The sequence below is a fragment of the Saccostrea echinata genome, unplaced genomic scaffold (genome assembly GCF_033153115.1).
Source record: "Saccostrea echinata isolate AGI-Se365-2 ecotype Australia unplaced genomic scaffold, CSIRO_AGI_Sech_v1 ptg000025l, whole genome shotgun sequence".
Taxonomy (NCBI): Eukaryota; Metazoa; Mollusca; class Bivalvia; order Ostreida; family Ostreidae; genus Saccostrea; species Saccostrea echinata.
Window position 1 is genome coordinate 4770340 of NW_026889774.1, and position 20486 is coordinate 4790825.

Sequence of the window (20486 nt, forward strand, 5' to 3'; positions counted from 1 at the left end):
TAAGATAACTTAAATGAAAAATTACATTAACTTTTAGGGACCTTGTAGAAAAGAGTTATCCGTAGTAAGTATAAAAACAAAGGCCTGACAATAAGGGCGAGGTGAATATTGTACTTCGAAGGTGTCTAAATCATCGTATTGACCGAAAAAAACAGCAATAATTGCTTTATTATATGATTCAATGATTAAATGACACACACTTATTAAGCAATCCATGCCATCTTACTTGTTCACATCTACTGAAGTACTAGCCAAACATAATGAGAGAAACGGGGTTAAAAAACAACCAAATGTATTATTTTGGAATTTTTAATTCTAGTTTAGGTGAAATGTAGAAAAAATAAATGTCAAGTACATATATAGGATTGATTTTGAAAAAGGGGGTGTTAAAAGAAAAAAAATGGCAACTTACCTGAAAACAAATCTTTGACTAGCCCCCCCCCCCCCCAAAAAAAAAGAAAAAGAATTCTCCCAACTCAAAATTTTATTTGGTGGGATGTAAAGGTCCATAAACGAGGGGAGAGGGGAGCTTTCATTGCAATTTTTCATCCTTAAAATTTAAATTAAAAATTTACATTCTCAAAAGGTGGGGAGAGGGGCAGGCCACCTGCAGCCCCCACTCCCACCCCTCACCCAATAATCTATGTGCCTTAATCAGGTCGAGGAAACTATTTTCTGTGACGTCAGGATAAATTTACCTGCTAAATGAGGCACCCAACTGACTGGCAAACTGACCAATCAGCTAAATGAGTTGCATTATGGGTAACTACAAAAAATACTACTTGTACGTTTCGTGAAGGCCAGTTTTTGAAATCGCTCTCGGAAAGACATGCATGATGCATTTTTCCAAGAATTTTACACACTTAATATAATATGTACATCATTATCTACTAATTCCATACTCATATTTACATACAAATGTTTTACAACGGTAAAATCTGGGTTTTCTCTACTCCACTGTGTAAGTCCGTTTGTTGACAATAGCCTGGCAGTTTTTCCCGTGCTGTACTATCAGTCAGTATAAATTTTACTTGACTATCCCCTGGTCCAAAACAAATCGACTCTGAGGTGTACTCACGTATTGTCATTGTTTACTACGTATACAACTTCGATATATACATGTATGCTACTCAATATACACGTTCTATGATCAATATACATGAGAATTAAAAAAACGTACAGCAATAGACTTATGTTTTTTTTTATAACTGAATAACTGAATTAACTTTTAATTTCTAGTAAACAAATAACAAAGTAACAACGAATAACACCAGTAGCATGGCAAATTTACGAATATCAAGTTATAAAAACTCTTATTTACTTGTGAAGACTTTGTGAGCGGTTTTTCAGCGTACCATTTAACACGGAAAATTGACTTTGTTTGTTAATGTGAGCATGGAAAATCTTAATTAGAACCTATTCTTCGTGTTTTTCACAAAAACATTAAAAATAATTATTAGTTGACTTTCCCGCAGTCATTTGAAATCGCGTCCTAAATTTGACTGACCCACGTGTTTGTAGTAAAATATAAACAGTAGTAGACCATCATGCTTTTCGGCTCATTCATTGGATTGGACGATTGCTCGCTGTAAAAACCTCTTTGCGCAATGACGACAATATCCATATATGGTAGATTCCTCGACCTGTTAATGTTATGTTCATATGAGTGGAAGTCAGGTACAAGTGAAATAACTTTCCAAAACTATTTGCATCAATTTGGAATTTCCCTATCTATTGGTCCAATGAAGAATAAATAATTCCTTATATTGACCTGGAGGGTCACGTGCAGGTCAATATAACAGTATTTTTCTAACACAAGCTTATCTTTTAAAAAGGTAGGTGAGCTAGCGCTGTAGCTATCATAAACCACAGAATTAGATATCTGAATTATTGGATTTATTTGCTGAATCGATCAAGGGGACGATCATTTGATTCTGAGGAGGGGGGGGGGGGGTCTGGCAAAATCTTTCGAGTCAGATTATTTATTTTCATGCCAGTCAAGGACAGATTATTTATTTTCAAGATGATCAAGGACAGATTATTTATTTTCTTCTTAATCGAAAAAGTTTGACAAAAACAAAAAAAAGTTCAAAGAGGAACCGGGAGGGGGGGGGGGGGTTGTTAAGTAGTAATAGTCAATGACAGATTATTTATTTTCTCGTGGAAAGACAGTTATTTATTTCCAACTTTTTTGAGGACAGATTATTTATTTCCAAAATCTTTCAGCCTCCCCCCCTTCAGAATCAAATGGTCGTCCCTAATTATTAATAGGAAGACACAGTGGTACACTGGAGGTAGTGTTGGGGGGGGGGGGGTGTCTTAATTCAGAATGGTGAATGTATCAGCTATTCAGTGTTTAATACAGAATATTCATCAGACTATTTATAAAAAGGCTATTGTTGGATTAAATTCGGGATACTGTGCTTTAAGCATACTGTAGTTTACTGTAATTTCAATTTTGAAGTGAAAAATAAGAGATAAGTAGAACCAATGAACAGCTAGTTTAAAAGCAGTCCAGTGTGGTACTGTTTTGTAGCAATCGCATCAGAGTCCTTTCGGGCCTTTCCCGGCAAGCTCGGAAAACATATCCGAGGTTGTTATTCCGAGCTTGCCGGAAAGATCCAGGAAGATAGTTAAAAATAGCTAGTTTTTTTTAATTATAATTTTAGAAATTATAATTGATCTGTACAATTTTGGCATTTACTGTTACCTTTTGAACATTTATTTAAGATTAGACAACAAAACGCGAAACTTCAGATCATATGTATTTTCAGATTAAAAAACGAAATTGACAATTTATCTACAAGTAGTATTCCCAGAGTGCCCTACCATGAAGTCGAGCTTACATCTCGAGTTATTGCTAGCTCGAGAGCGCCAGCAATAACAATCGGATCATTACTCGGGCTTTTCCGTCAAAAAAGGAAAAATGAGAAATTAAATAATTATTATTATGTCAGTGCTACTGCATTGTATCAATCGTTTCTCGTGTCTTTCCGACATACTCTGAAAGATTTCCTGGGTTTGTTTCTGAGCTTGCAGGAATTATCTAGGAAAGCTAGGTTTCACCAGTTGATCTTGGCATTATATGACCCAAAATTTCTTGTACTTTTAATCATAGGTTAGACAATAAATTAAGAAATTCAGAATTCGGACCATATCAATTTTTTATGATAAAACGAAATTATCATCGTACAGTCTATCTTCAGTAGTTTTCCCAGAATGCCCGACCGTGAAGTCGAGCATGCGTATTCCAGAAATATAGACTAACGTAGTTGCTAGCGCTCGAGAGCGCTAGCAATTATTGGATCTCAGCCAATCAGAGAGATGGGAATTATTCAATCATATAATTAAAAATACTAACTACTTACAACATACCAACTGATCAAATTCCAAAATTCAAAGTCTGAGAAAAGAAATAAATGTTCTTGTAAATGAATGGAGAGAAAATATTTATTTTGGAATATTTACACCATCCCCCCCCCCCCCCTTGGTTTTGATACAAATTTAATTTTCCAGTAAGGAAGAAGAGAGAAAGGGAGATCGAGAATCTGTTACAATTTTATGTACTTGTATACCTATGTAAAGATGTAACTGTGCATAGGATGGACTACTAAATTATTAAGGATCGATAAAATGATACAAAATATGCATCATCATCATCATGAAAAAAATAAAGATTTTCTTTTATGACATGACTTTGTATGCCATATGACATGACCTTGTATGCCATTCCGTTTGTTCTTAAAAATTTTAGCATTTATTTTAAAATGCAGATTTTTTTTCCCGATAGAATTTAAAACAGGGCATTAATATTAAAATATTAATTCCAAACTTCAAGTTTACTAAATATGGTTCAAAAATTGAAGTTTTCGCAGACAGAAAGGTGGACAAAAACATTATGCCCAGATCTTCGACCTTCTGGGGCATAGAAAGTACTGATGAGATATAATCCCAAAACTTTTAAGAATTCATGAGTTTAGTAAGTGTAACTTTCCTTTATTGCGTGGAGGGTTCTAAGCTTCAGGCAAAAATATATAAGCGAATTGAAACCGGATGCAATGCAGCTTGCACATGCACCTGAGCGCTTGACAGATCGCTAAGACAACTCACTCTTAGGACTATGCACCCCAGTCAGAATCGACTCACCGTCGGGAAAACTCGTTATATTCACACGTACATGTACATGTACATGTATAACTCGCCTAAGCATATGTATTTTAAGTGATCGACTTACACGGAAAGTTTACACTTCTTTTAATCTAATCAACAATTCTAAATACCATATAGGTACAGTGTATATATTTAATTTGCTGTTCTAATTATAAGCTCGGAATCTTGATTAGTGAAAAAAATGTTATAGCTTTGTAAATTGTATGAAGTATAGAAGAAATATTTAATATACGTGTATTCACCAATTTAGACAGAGAATATCTATGATACAAGTAACTTATAGGGAATTAAGTGTTGGTGGGTTGGGGTGGGGTTGCTGATTCATATGATATTAGAAAGATCACATCCACTGCGGTATGTGAATAACCATCCCTTTATTCTGAGGTCACTGATCAAGCCAATATTACAATTAATAATAGATGTGTAGATCATAAGACTGAACTTTTGTCCCCCGCTTTTACTGAAAGTGGGGGATATTATTTTCGGTCCGTCCGTCCGTCCGTAGGGCAGTCCGTCTGTACACATGTATTTCTGTCTGTCTGTAATATTTTCGTTTCCGCGCGATATCTCGAGAAGCTTTTGGACTTTTGCAATGAAATTTTACACAGCAACTTCCCATGGCGTAAGAATCATGTAAATTTTGAGGTCAAAAGATCAAAGGTCAAGGTAGTAAATTCATAAATTCTGTCTGTTTTAACACTTTCGTTTCCGCGCGATATCTCGAGAAGCCTTTGGGATTTTGCAATGAAATTTTATACCACAACTCCCTATGGCTTAAGAAAGACCCCTATTGATTTTGAGGTCAAACGGTCAAAGTCGTAAATTCATACATTCTGTGTGTGTGTGAAACTTTCATTTCCGGGCGATATCCCAAGAAGCTGTTTTTGCAATTAAATTTTATACCTTAACTCCCCATGGCTCCGCCCGCCCTTCTTAAAGTGTCCCCCCTCGGACCCGCCCCCCCCCCCCCCCGATCACTGCATGCTCTTCTTCTTTTTTTCCCTTAAGCGGGGGACACAGATTCTCTGAATTAGCTTGTCCTGATTACACCCAAACAGCATATTATTCAACGTCAATGTAACATTAACTGTACAAATCACAAACACTTTTTATTGGTAAGAATACAATTCAATTAAAAAAGAGAACATAAAATCAATATTCAATACAGTCCAATTATTCTAACAGCTTGGTCAATTTCGTATTACTTTGAATTTAAAGTCGACCTTAGAAACGTTTGGGCCGGAATGTGTCGAGCACATTCTGTCGTCGGTGACAACAGGTACTGTGAACATATGCATACTTTGTCGCCGATATATTGTGTTAAAGAGTATTTACTAAGGTCGTGAAGAGAGAGAGAGAGAGAGAGAGAGAGAGAGAGAGAGAGAGAGAGATTGACACACACACACACACACACACAGAAGGATAGGCAAAGTGTAAGGCAGATAAGTAAGTAAACAAGCTGTATTTATTTAGCATAACTCGCAATAATGTAGGAAAAAAGTTTTGGTCAGAAAATTGTGTCCAGGATTGGTGTACATCACTATGATATGTCAAGATACCGTATTTCTTGAGATATCTGATAAATCAGTCTATCCTTTTTCCTCGTTATATATACTTGGAAATAGATTTTTTTTTCAGTAGTAATGATTATTGGAAATTATTTTTTGCGTGATTCTTATTCATGTGCCGATATAATTGGTGTTGGGGTTAACATTTTTGCTCAACTGAGCTGAAAGCTCGTTAGCTTTTCTGATCACATTTTGTCTGTCATCATTCTGTAAACTTTTCACATTTTCAGCTTCTTCTTATTATAAGTAGAACTACTTCTGGGCCAATTTCAACCAAACTTGCCACAAAGCATCCGTGGATAAAAGAAATTCAAGTTTTTTCAAATGAAGGACCATGCCCTCTTTCAAGGGAAGTATAGTTATGAATTAGTGGAAATTTAGTGACATCTTTTAAAATTTTTTCTCAAGAACCACTTTGTAAGAAGAGTCAAAATTCATATGAAAGCTTTCTTATAAAGTGTAATTCAGTTCTTTTAGATCATGCCCCTCGGGGAGAAGGGTGGGGCCACAGTAGGTTATCAAAGTTTTTCATAGAATAACTCTTTCAAAATCTTTTAAAATTCTGAAATACGCATGCTTTTTCTTTTCACTTGCATCCAATAACTTACTGCCCGACTATTGCATTTTCACGTGACCCACAGTCATATATATGTAGTACTGGATAATGCCGATATCGGCCGCTAGTGAGTGTGGATCGTGATTGCTGATCTGAGGGAAGAAATTCTGTGGATTTTCTCCGGTGTAGCTTTAGACTGAACTGAATCGAAGTGCAATTATCGCTAATCTTTATATTACCCATGAGAGTGGTGCGAGGCAAATGATGTCAGCAGTTTTGAGGAAAGGATGCAAAACTTTTACAAATTTCAAATTAAAGCTTTAAAAATTTATTCTCAGAGAACAATATGAGGCCTTTCACCATTTTTTGGAGGAGGTGGGGGAGGTAATGATTTCAATATCCTTCGTGCTCAATAATAATACTGAGTAAAATTATAAAATAAACATAAACGAGTAAACAATAAACAAAAAAAAAAAAAAAAAATAAATAAATGTTCGAAACTGTAACCCTTAATTTGATGTTATAGACAGCCCATTACATTGACCATGCAAGTAATACCAATTATCCCATACAAATGTCTGGAAATGTATACGGGGTGAATGGGCTGATTTAAGGGCATAGATGGAAAGGACAGTGTCTGTGAAAAAAAATATTGAGAAATGTGTCTTTAAATGCGTAGTAGAAAAGGTGTGAATAGGCCACATTTCCCTTCTAGATCTTCTGAAGGGGTAAGTGAAATATGCAGGGTAGGTTACATGTAACTTGCGGTGTTTTAGCAGGACTTGCACACTATGGATTCTCCTTAGATTCAGAAATATTTTGGGGCTTGAATAAAAAATTGCTACGTTACAAGATTAATATAATTAATTCTGCATAAAATTGAAATACATTCCACATGTAAGAAAAGAAGAACGCATGGTAAAAAAATAAATGACCATATTTAATAAAGGAAATGAATGCTATAAATGACATTCGAAGGAAATATTTGTGAAAAGTTTATTTTTTCCAAGCTTCTAGCTGCAATCATTTTTCTCGAATCATTCTTAGGGGAGTACCGGTAGCACTTTTATGGAGTTCAGCTCAAAGCTAAATTGGCACGGAATTCTTGGGATGCATCTGACAGTGAATATCGACACCCTGTACATTTTTTCGCCGGCGATAATATGTACCTGGCTACCCTTACTGTACATGTCGTTCATTGATATAAATTAACACCGACGACAAATTGATACTTTTTTCCCTTTATGAAGAATGGACGATGGAATGGTCCATGCATACATATCGGCACATAGTCATAATGTGATAATACAATGTAAGTGCAGCGAACTTCTACATATTTTATCACCAAAAATATCGTTTTAAAGAATGTTTTACTGGGGTCGGAGAAAGAGAGATTCTTTTATTATTTTTTTTTTTAAGAATCTATATCTCTTAATCATGTTAATCATCCTCATAAGAACAACCCGAATACACGTTTTACATGCAATATGGCATTTTTATTGCAGCTGCTTCCACGGAGTTAAAAATATGACACTTGTGCTTGAAAAAAAAAGATTTGTCATTTAGTGAACATGCAATCTCATGAAATCTTAATACCTGGTTCTCGATTTGAATACGATTTTCGTGTATACTCACATGCATTGATGTACACCGAGAAAATTTGATTTATGAACTTAACAGTAGCTTATTGAAATATGCCTACTTAACAAGTCTGTATGAATTACACGTCAATAATATGTATACACATTTTATAGTAAGTGTTTGAAAGTTGCCTTGTATTTCAAGTTAAAACGTTATCCAACAGAATTATTGTTGAACACTACTAATTCTGTATCAGATGTAGGTAATTTCGGGAGGGTTCACGCTTCATTAAGAAGCTTCAATGGATCAATTCCCTCTCTGGGAGCGTAATCTTTTGATCTGAACTTTCATATCAACAAGTAGCCCTACAGAGCATACGAATAACATAAAAGTTTCTGAAGATATTTTTAGGTTTGGGAATCTGATGCACAAACACTAAATATAATATGTCAAGATGACATTATTCTGAAGTTTGAAAATGAAGATACACTTATTTGTATATTCAGTTATTAATAAAATTTGTTTAAATAACTGAACCCATCTTAAGCAGAAATAAAACGTGTATGCATACGCAACAATATTTATAAAATATCCTGTTTACACTTTGACGCGAGTGGAACTCGACAACACAATTTTTATAGGGAACGTGGTTTTTATTGTGAAAATTATTTAATACTCCATACTGAATCACACACTGTAACGCAAACTATAATCCACTGCACTAGTAAATCCCAAGATATAAATCCCAATGTATGAATTTGATAAAGTAATCCTTGTATTAATAAACCTTTACTTTTCTTTAAGAAATAAAACCAATTTTATTCTACCATTTATTTACAGTTTAAAGAAAATAAAGAAACTTATGAACATAATGAGATTAATTCACCCCAACTTTTTTTCATTCACCTCACTTACCTAATAATTTCCAAAGTTATATGTTATTACCAATGAATATTTTATTTTTTATTCAATTCCCTAATTAATCAATCACCAGAGCTACACCTTGGTAAATATTTCGGTGCGGCTCGGTGTTTACCAAAATTAACCAAGTCACCAATACACAACACCTTGGTAAATATTTCGGTGTAAAATTGGTGCTGGTGTTAATTCCCAGAAATAAGAGAAGTAATAGCCGTTTAATAATTTAGGCTATCACAAATAATTTCTCCAAAAGCCCTTGGTGTGCAATAATTTTACCAAGGATTTCGGTGAAATATCAGGTGTCACTTGGTAAATCCTAACCAAACTATAATAAATGTTTAATTACCAAATCCTCTCTAGCCCGTCTTATTTGTGCCTCCGACATCTTCAAAATAATCAACACGTCTACAGAGCAATTAACCAATTGAACCCTATTTATACTGGTCATCCTCTCAATGACAGTTATATACTGTGGATTAATAGAGATGCTGGCTACCAAACTCCCCCTACCAGACGGCACCCCACTGTGAATAACTAGAAGTTGGGAAGCGATACAAATTAACAAACAAACATTAAGCAATGTATTTACACAGCAATTCACTACTGTAAAATTATATCATTAAACAATTATCAGCAAATATAAAGTTACAAAACTTACTTAGCTGCAAGCATAAGCGTAATCACGGGGGAAGGGCGGCTGAGGTTAGTGTCCTATATATATATATTTTTTTTTTGAGAGGGCAAGGAATTTTTGTGCCCACACCTACATTTCGGGTAGAGTTGTACAAAAGAAGATATAGTAACATGTTAACTAGGAAATGCTCGTAGTAGGTTTCAAATTGTAAAACAAAATGTTACTTTATTTGCTTCTCAAATATTTAACTCAGTTGACACACCCACCCCACCCCTTCCACTTAATGACTGCGTCTTTGGCAGGTTTGTAATGGAAAAATGATCTGAAAAAAGGATATATCGTACTCGTCCATTCCAATTTTTTTTTTATGAGCTGCATACCTTCAATTACAGAAACGCGTCACGAAATACATATTATAGACTTTTTAAGCACCGTCAAATCACTAAAAACAAGAAACAGAATTTCATGTAGGGAATGCCCCCCTTTTCAACACTTATGTACAGATATGTGGAGTAAATTCATTGAATCTTGATTTTGGTAATCATAGATTAATTTTATCATTATTTACCCATTTCTGTAAAGGATTAAAACAATAATAACTTGATTAATAAACATTAATAGTAGTGTACCTCATATTTAAGTTAGAGTTACAGCAACATAGAATATTTAAATAATAATATAGTTTGTTATATTTTCAACAGTGAAATACTGTAACATTTATTGAATGAGAGTGATTTTTTGGAACCCTCAGAAGAAACCTTTCACATTGTGAAAATAATGTTGGTTTCACATAGTGAAAATTACTACACTGTACCGAACGCGCCATGTAATACAAAGGGGAACTTATGGGAAACGATCCCGGATTCTTAAGAAAAGGTTAATAGACCACGAAAAAGGTAAATAAATTGTGTAGTTAAAATAATTTAACTGTGCGGGCTGCATTTCATTTCCGATATTATTGAAAATCTTGAACTTTTATTTTCCGGTGTTCTATACTTTTCATATTCGGCAATAAAATTAAACTGGAAACTTTACTCGATATAAAATGTTCTTAATGATAGGTCTTCATTGACTACTGTATTAATATTCAATGAAGAAATATTGCATATGTTTAGCTTATGTGATTTAGATCTGGGATAGCCGTTCTTTTGTTTGTCTTTTTGTCTGTAAATATATTTTCGAAGTGCTACGTTTTTCTACACTTTTCGTCCAGTTTTAATATAGCTGCAGAACTGTAGCTCTCCGGAAAAAAAATATTGACAGACCGGAAAGCTACAGTGCCACCCATTGAAAAAAGTGTATATTTATTGCGCACACAAAATTACGCTTTTTCTCGATTAATTTCTCCGTGTTTTTCAAAGTGCCATCTCAAAATATTACTAACCATGTGTTTCTAACATATTCTTTTACTATTTCAACAACAAAACATTCCTTATAGCCATTGTAAATATCCCTCCTGGGTCTGAAATTGAAACCGTCGAAAATTTTGCCTATGTACCATTTTGGACGGCAAGATAATTCAATCCAACGCGCTTCGTGTAGATATCAAATATGAGAGTAGTTGATAGAAATCAAAGGAATATTTTAATATCGAGCTTTTCTGCAGTTGAGGTAAGAATTTGGAGAAATTAATCCAAAATTGAGCGCAACTTTTTGTGCGCAATAAATATACAGTTTTTTCTATGAGTGGCACTGCAGCTCTCTGGTCATCCATCACAATTTTTTTCAGAGCAGCGAGCTACTGATCTGCAGCTAGTTTTAATAAAACTTGGAACATAAGTTGGTAGACTACATAAAGATAGAACATAATTAGTTTATTATAAGTACTAGGGATGTCATCGAGTACTCGACTATCTTTCGGTCATAAAGACTATCGACTAAATATTTTTTTACTCGGTTACTCGTTAAAAATGTGCTATTGTAATCTAAATTCATTTATAAATCGCTTTTTTTTTTAATCTTCGGTTGTTATCAAAGCTTAGACCCTTTGATTTGCGAACCGAATTATTTTTAACTAGAATGATTACATACTTAATGTCTAATTAAATTAATTCCATGGTGAACATCAAATTCCACCATGGAATTAATTTAACACATTTGTTCACACAAAACTTGCATAATTAAGATTTATCACAGGCTTTTCTTAAATTTTGATGAAAAGAACAGTCTAACTGTTCCACTGTCAAGCGGATCAATAAATGAGTTGGAATTATAGACACGACTGATCGTTCAATTACTTATACACTGTACATGTATTAGCATCTGGAGAAGGAATTACACGCCATAGTTAGTATTTGATAAAGTGAACTTAAAGACAAGATATGCGGTAGAGATTTTAATTTTAATTAATATACAGAAGCATAAATTATAGGTGTGACAGTGGCTTGCTTTTAATATTGAGTGTACAAGCATTTTGACAAGAAAGTACAGATAAACAGATAAGACAAAAATTATTTTAATGAGCACTCGATTATCGCTTGACTAAAGACCCCGGTTATTCTATTAGGCTACCCGAGTAAATTAACATCCCTAATATGTATATCTTTAAAGATACGTTGATATATATATACATGTAAAGGAAAAAACTGTCATTATGCTAAAATGTTTAAAGTAAATTATGTTGAAATGCGATTAATAGAAACATGTTAATGACTTGGAATATACGCGGAAGTCTGATTTTGCCGTCCATGAGATCTTACACGATGATCTGTTTCTTGTGCCGAAACTGCAAGTATCCGAAAAAGCATGAGGATTGAAAATCTTTAAGCCAAAATTATGTGTTCCCAACTGCATCCCCCATTGTTCGAAATAATATCCTTACACATTACAAATATTTCATAAAAAGTCAATGTTTTGTAAATTTTCAAGAATTGTTTTGATGCTTATGTAGTGTTGTAATGATATACTGATATATCCTGATACAATGTACGTTTGGACCGCAGTCGGTACATGTAACCGGCCAGTACGGCAATCCAGAAAATTCCTTTTTTTGATATGGTTTATAATTTAATGCTGAACACGATTCGTAAAAGGTAGAAATCTAGGTTTGTCTGCCATATTACTTTGCATTTTCGGTTACCTGTACAGACCCAAAATAAGCCGTTAACTTGGTCACAGTTCAATGTGATCAGTTTTCATCGGTGACGGACGAATTGTATTCTACATAGCTATTGTAAAACTCTCGGGTAGCGACAAAAGTAACTGTGCTTCTTCCACGGCAGAAAAAAAAGTTACTAAAGAAACTAACATCAGTTGCACAGGTCAGTGCAAAACAAACACTAATACACGTAAACTGCAATAAAATGTAAACGAAGGTAATGTTACATAACCAACAGGAACACTTGTCGTACATTCCACGCAGGTATAACCCTGACAAGAAAGCAAATGCGAAAAGTATACCCCATTGCGTATATCGGAGATAGGAAAACTAATATGGCGTATGCATTTTTACGAGTTGTGCTTTGCATTTAAAAGCAATAAACATTGCGATTAAACGCAGTCTTTTTTTTTTTGTTTAAACGCAATAATTACTGCGATTTAGGAGATTGGATCATGTTACAAAAAGCATTAAGAATACTAAGTAGTATATTTTTTTAATCTACACACAGAGCTTGATTAAAAATGAAAACAAAAAATGAGTGTTAGTGCTCTTTTTTGGCACTTTGGATCATTTTATATGACCTTTTTGCACTGTAATTATGTCTAACAAATATATCAATTTTTCGAAGTTTTTCCTTCAATATTTCTTATCCAAACAAATCATAAAGTCTTATTTTATCCAGAATAAACACATTAAAATTTATGACAACGAAAAAGTTTCAAATTACTTTGCATAGTCAATTATTTGACCTTTCTGCATTCAGAAAATGTCATTTTTCTGGCATTAAAAAAATAACAAGCAATAAAATCATTTTAAAATATACTATAGAAAACAAAGTTAATAAATCATTTGACTTCAACCATAAACGTCAAGACGAAGTGATTATTTCAAGAATACGTATTGGTCATTCAAAAAATTAACATGCATACTTATAATATTAAAACGAGGGTTTGAGCCAGAATGTATATCCTGTGACTGTCCGCTAAATATTAATCATATTCTTTTGGAATGTTCCGATTTCTCGCCTATTCAAAGGAGACTTTTAGTTAATGTGAGAATGATGTAAGAACTTTCTTACAAATGTTAATACAATTTTAGAATATTTGCATGAAACTGGTTTTTACAGGAAAATTTAGAAGTAAGTAATTCAAGCAATTTTGATGAGAAATATACATAGCTCAATTTATTTTTTAACAGTTTACGTATTTTTAAGTCCGTCGGATAGGACATTAAATGGTGCCCCTTGTCAAGGATTACAACCCCCTTGGCACGTAAAAGATCTTTTCTCTGGATTTCGAAAAAGAGTAGGCTCATCGGGGGCCGCCAAAGAAACCAAAACTTTCAAAACCCGATCATATAAACAGAATTATCCACCGAAATATGGCTGAAATATTGCCGACTTGGCGTTAAACATTAAACAAGCAGTCAATCATTTTAGAATATAAAGATTTTGCTGAATTTCAGCAGAATGGTTAAAATTATATTAAATATTCAGAAAAGAAAATTAAATGTGGGGGTTTATGATGTAATTTAAAAAAAAAATTTTAAAAATGTGTCAATTTTTAGCATAAAGTGAGGCTATTTTTTATCTGGACTTTCACAATAAATTTGCTATATTTGTCACAAGATGATAATAGAATTCATGGCAGATATTTTGATAAATAATTTGGGACCAACATAAAACATTTCACTGCACAAAATAACTCTGTGTGCAACTTGCATGGGAAAATAGGAAGTCAAACTTAACAGTGGTGTAAATACTTCGAAAGAGAAAAATCTATAATTTTTTTATTAAAAAAAAAAAAAAAAAAAAAAAAAAAAAAAAAAAAAAAAAATTCCGTCAGAAAATTTTTCTAATGCTTTTGGTATGGAATTTAATCTTGGAATTTTAATTGAATATAGTTTAATTGGCATTGTAGACTCAAATTTATTGTAAGAACTAAAATATTATGCAGATTTTTTTTTAAATAGAGATCGAACCAAAAACATGCTCAAAAGCTGAGGAGCGAACCTCTTTAAACGCAATTTTCTCAGCGGGTTTCCGTTCAAACCCTTACTCCTAAACTTATACCAAACCTCTTATAATTTTTGATATTCTTTTCTAACTTATAGAACAAGAATGAAAAATGATATATATGTTTTAATATCAACATACATGTATCACGAAACATTTTTTTTTCAAATATGTGTGTATATATCGTACAAAATTAATTATATATTCAAATTAGGTTGGTTTGTGAGGAAGCAATAAAAGACATGACCCGCCCCAAAATCCTCTCACAGGATCAAATTGAATCATTCTTCAATAATAATCCCATAAATAATGACCATGATGACCAGTTATCAAAATGAAACTTATTGTATTCTGTTCACAATGTACATGTAAGATATCACGACATTTGCGTTGTCGGTTTATGATACAAAATACGATAGATGTGTTCGGTATAAAATTTATCATTTCTTTATTGAAAATGTCCTTCCATTGTCAAAATTCGAGTGTTGGTAAAATGGGTTGGTGCTGTCGGACCTGTACGGGCAAATTAAAAACCCGGGTTCTTAAATATTCTTAAATATTCTCCGTTAATACTCAGTCAATTGAATTGAAATGGGTGGATTCTGAAGGTCGATCATAATAAGAATATTTATTAAATGAGATGTTTAACTTTTAGTAATTCTATTTGAATAATATTCAAGTTCTGTGAAATGGGAGTAAAATTTCTTGTCAAATTAGACATATATTTGCTTTCAAATACATTTTGTTGAGTGTGTTCTGCAGATAATGCTAGTTGGAATATTGCAGTTTTAGATTAGCCTTTTAATGTTTGTTGTGTCGACATATATCCATCAAAATTCATACAATCTTTAAAATCTTCTTAACTACTGTACATTATGTAAACATTTTCACAGGGTGCACCCCCTTCCTGTAAATTATTAGGATCAATGCACAGGCACTTGACGCTTTAAACCTTTCTCTTCATTGATAAAAATATCATCATATTATAATGGTATTATGGTATGGGATCGACATTATGGGATGAATGAAGTGATTATACCGGTTTCTGGGTCACTGTATATATCTATATATCGAATTGTGGGATACCTATAGTCACTATACCTGTTTGTGGGTCACTCTACAAATGTATATATAAATGTATTGTGGGATAAATAAAGTGATTATATGCCACTCTGTGGTTCACTATATTTAAATATGCATAAAAAATTATTGGATACGAAACATATAGATGAGATATTTTGTTAAAAATCTCATAATATAAGGTTGATAAGCTCTGTGTTGAATAAATAAATAATACATTTTGGGATGGACATTATGTGATTAATGTAGCAATCATACCAGTTTGTGGGTAACTATAATATATGTATATTACGAATTGTTGGTTAAACAAGCGATTACGTAAAATATATTGTGAAAATCTCATAGTATTAATTTGATAACCTGTATATTGAATAAAGAAAAAAATACGTAATGGATTGAACATTAAAGGATCAACGCGATGATAATACTTGATTTTGGTTAATTAATAATTACGTTTAAAAGAAATTCTGGGATAAGTAGGCGTTTAGATAAAATATCTTGTTAAGAATCTAATAATTTCGGCTGAAAAGTTGCATAATGAATAAATAATTAATACACTTTCGAGTTGGACATTACGGGATCAATGTATAGTACATGCTAATACTTGTTTGTGGGTCACTATATACACGAATTTACATGTATATGAGGAATTGTTTGAAAAGTAGGCGATTGCAAAAAAAGTGTAACATGCAAGAGTGTTATAATATAAGGTTTATTAGCTGTATATTGAATAAATAAATAAAATATTAGTACGATAAGATGAACATTATGGGATCAGTCTAATGAATGCACCAGTTTGTGGGTCATTGCATGTATATGTAAGAAATTGTTGGATAAGTAGGTGTTATGCATAAAATAATCTTTTTAATAATGTCATAATATTAAATAAATAAATAAAATATTATGAGATGGACATTATCGGGCTAAGGTAGTAATTATACCTATTTTGTGTCACTATCTATGCGTATATAGAAACTGTGGGATATGTAGGCTCGGGGATGAAATATCTTGTTGAGAATTTCTAATATTAGGCTGATAAGCTATATGTTGAATAAATAGATTATGGTAATAGTAAATATATTACGATAAGGGATTGACTTATGGGATAGATGAAGTGATTATACCTGTTTGTGGGTCATTGTATATACGAATTGTGGGATATATATATTGCATGTGATTATACCTGATTGTGGGTCACTGTATATATGTATATAATGAATTGAGGGATAAATGTAGTGATTGTACCTGATTGTGGGTCACTGTATATATGTATATAATGAATTGTGGGATAAATATAGTGATTATACCTGTTTGTGGGTCACGGTACATGTATCTATGTATATATGAACTGTGGGATAAATATAGTGATTATACCTGTTTGTGGGTCATGATATAGATATGTTTATAATAAACTTTTGGATATGTAAGCATATACGTAAGATATTGTCTTTAAAATCTCAAAATATAAGGTTGATAAGCTCTTTATTGTTTAAATGAATAATTCACGAATGGAAGGTCATTATGTTATAAATGTAGTGATGATAGCTGTTTGTGGGTCACTATATATATATATATATATGTATATAACGAATTGTGGGACAGGCGATTGCATAAAATATATAGTGTAAAATCTCGTAATATTACTCTGCTATCCTATATGTTGAATCAATAAAAATACATTACGGATTGGACATTATGGAATCAATTCAGTGATTATATCTGTATATTTACTTTTAAAAATAAGAATTCAATGCTTAAATGTGGTTCACTATATACATGTATATAAGAAAATCTGGGATAAGTAGGCATAAAGATAAAATATGCCGTTCAATATCTAACAATGTTTAATGAATAAATAAATTATAAATAATACATTGTGGGGTGGACATTATTTGATAAATCATCTTTGTCACTATATATATTTGAGTATGTAAGAAATTGTGGGATATATATATAGAGAGAGGATATCCCTAAAATATCTTGTTAAGAATCTCATAAATCGTATATCGCAGTGATTCATTATGTAATATGACCCCAAAATACTTGAAAAGTAATAGTTAAAATCTTATATTGAATCCAGCAAAACTGTTCTTAATGATTCATTCCATATTGTACATATGTAAATATACATATATATATTTATATCAAACATTAATTCTTATGTCTTACATTGTGAAATGCAGCACATAATATATATAGCATATGATAATATTGTGGGTCATGATATTCATATATATAGAGCATTGTGCGATGTATATACTTTATCCCACAATGCTCTATATATATGAATATAATGACCCACAATGATATACAACATTTTTAATCTTATCTCAAAAATTATATTATATATTATACAATGACCATATATAACGCCTAAATCATGAATATGATATAGCTATGCAATGTAGAAATGCGAGATCCCACAAACCTGTTTAGAAGGTCGGTGCCCACAAACAACCTCATATACCTATATATATATATATATATATATATATATATATATATATATATATATATCAGGGATGGGGTCAATTACTTTATAAAGTAATTAATTAAATTACAATTACTTTGACTTTTTCTTCAATTAAATTACAATTAAATTATAGGCTTTCTAAGACATGTAATTAATTAAATTACAATTACTTTGCAAAAGTAATTAATTAAATTACAAATTACATATTTAATTTTTTTGAAAATTTTCATAATCCTTGTCAATGAATATACAGAACATCATTTATTTGTATATAAGCTCAACCTCTGCACAAACAATACAAGAAATAATATGCTATAGGCATTGTGTATCATTCTGGTTTAATTGATTACATTTATTTACAAAACATTAAAGAAACTCTTAAAGAACTATCCGAGATCAGTTTGATGCAGTTTCCACCCCACAAAACCTACATCTACACAAATTGCATGGCTTATGATATTTGATTAAGAGTGAGTATTTTAATAGAGTGAAATGAGTCGCAACTGTAACCCCTCAAATTAAATATTTCCTTTAAAGGTAACCTGAACATCCTAAATTGCTATTTATGTTGTACAATTTTACTTCATAAATCAGAATTGTACAGATAGAAAATTCATTCATATAAATCTGTTTAGATGTTAAAATAATTATCAAATTGAAAGTTTTTCTTTTCTATAGCTAGCGGAGCATTTTAAATTGAAATAATTATCTCCATTGGCTTTGTCTTCTAAATCATGGAATGAATATCTCTTTAGAGGAGTTGATTTGTTTTGATTGCAATTTAAAGCTGTGATCTGGAGGGCAATTATATCTTCCAAGTAAGAGAGAACTTAGTTAATGACACACACCTTTTTTTCTTTATTATTGATCAAACAACAAAGATTGAAATATAATAAATGTGTGTTTCATAGCTGAATAGACCTAAGAAGGGTGGTTTAAAATTCATATTTATAAACATAGATAAAAAAAAAATTCAAAATTTACATAATGATTAGAAAGAAACTAGTTTATTATTATCAAGCCAATCATTTAATTATTTTTTTTGTGAGCATGAACCTAATTATAAGATTTTGTATAATTGAAGGATTGAGGATGTGTTTAACAATAAAATAAAACCCAGTAAAATGGGGAGATAGTGGTGACGATATATCATGAATATATCATGAATGTGTATTATATAAAGTAATTGAATGTAATTGAAAAAGTAATTGAAATTACATGGTATTTTTTCAGTGTAATTAATTAAATTACATAAATTACAATTACAAGTAATTGAAAAAATGTTCAATTACAAATTACTTCCAATTACTTCAAAAAATGTAATTAATTACAGTCAATTACAATTACTTTTTTCAATTACCCCATCCCTGATATATATATATATATATATATATAACTCTGATTTAAGGACTAGGGAGACCAGACCATTATATATGGCTTAAGGAGACAATATACAGATTTTTTAAATTTGCTTTTTTCTAAAAAGAAATACCAGATCAAAGATCTATAGAACACCATTTAGTCGACTCTTGCTTTATTTTTTCATAATAAATGCCTCCTAAAAATATATGAAAAAAATGGTCTCCTTAATATTTTATGTTTCTCTCAGATGACTTAAGGAGACCAGTGTATATTTCTTATAAATATAACTTGTGGTTTAAGTAGACCATTTTTCTTTCATAGTAATTTCACTTATTATGCATTAATTAACATATTGTTTCCAAGCAGAATAGTTGCGGATGGTCATTAGTCAAGGTCAGCAGAAAGATGTTTGTGCTAATGTGACTCAACATGATCAGTACAAAACTTTGAATTAAACTAAAGTCATTGCACAAGTGACTTAAATAGAGATTAGTTGCCCCCGTGGCGCAGTGGTTAGAGCGTCTGCTCTAGAGTAGCGAAGTAAGGAGTTGATCCTTACGTCGCAGGTTCAAATCCCACTGTGGGATGGGGAGACCGGTCCTTCAGATGAGACCATATAAATCGAGGTCCTGTGTCGCAGTAGGTGCTGGCACGAAAAAAATTCCTCGATGCTCAATGGCCGTAAGTGCCGAGTATAGGACAAAATTTGCAGATCTCCACCGGCATGTGGTAGTGTCTCCATATGAGTGAAAAAATCTCGAGAGGAATGTTAAACAACATACAATCAATCAATATATAGAGAGTTTAAGCCCAGAGTAGCTTGTTCTGATATCCACATTTAACTCTCAATGCTGTCGCCCACGTGGTGCAGTGGAAAGAGCCTCTGCTCTAGAGTCGTGGAGTTAGTTGATCCTTTTGTCACATGTTTGAATCCCACTGTGGGACGTAGAGACCGGTCCTTTATACAAACAGAGGTCCAGTGTCGCAGTAGATGCTGGCATGAAAAAGATCCCTCACTGCCCATTGG

The 20486-nt window shown here is 32.4% G+C and overlaps 1 protein-coding gene across 5 annotated transcripts in view; it reads left to right on the plus strand.

The window, feature by feature from the left end:
* The window catches only part of LOC133191899 (ankyrin repeat domain-containing protein 10-like), a 62745-nt gene that overhangs the window by 7777 nt on the left and 34482 nt on the right, over window positions 1–20486 (plus strand). The gene's annotated exons all lie outside the window — the stretch shown is intronic.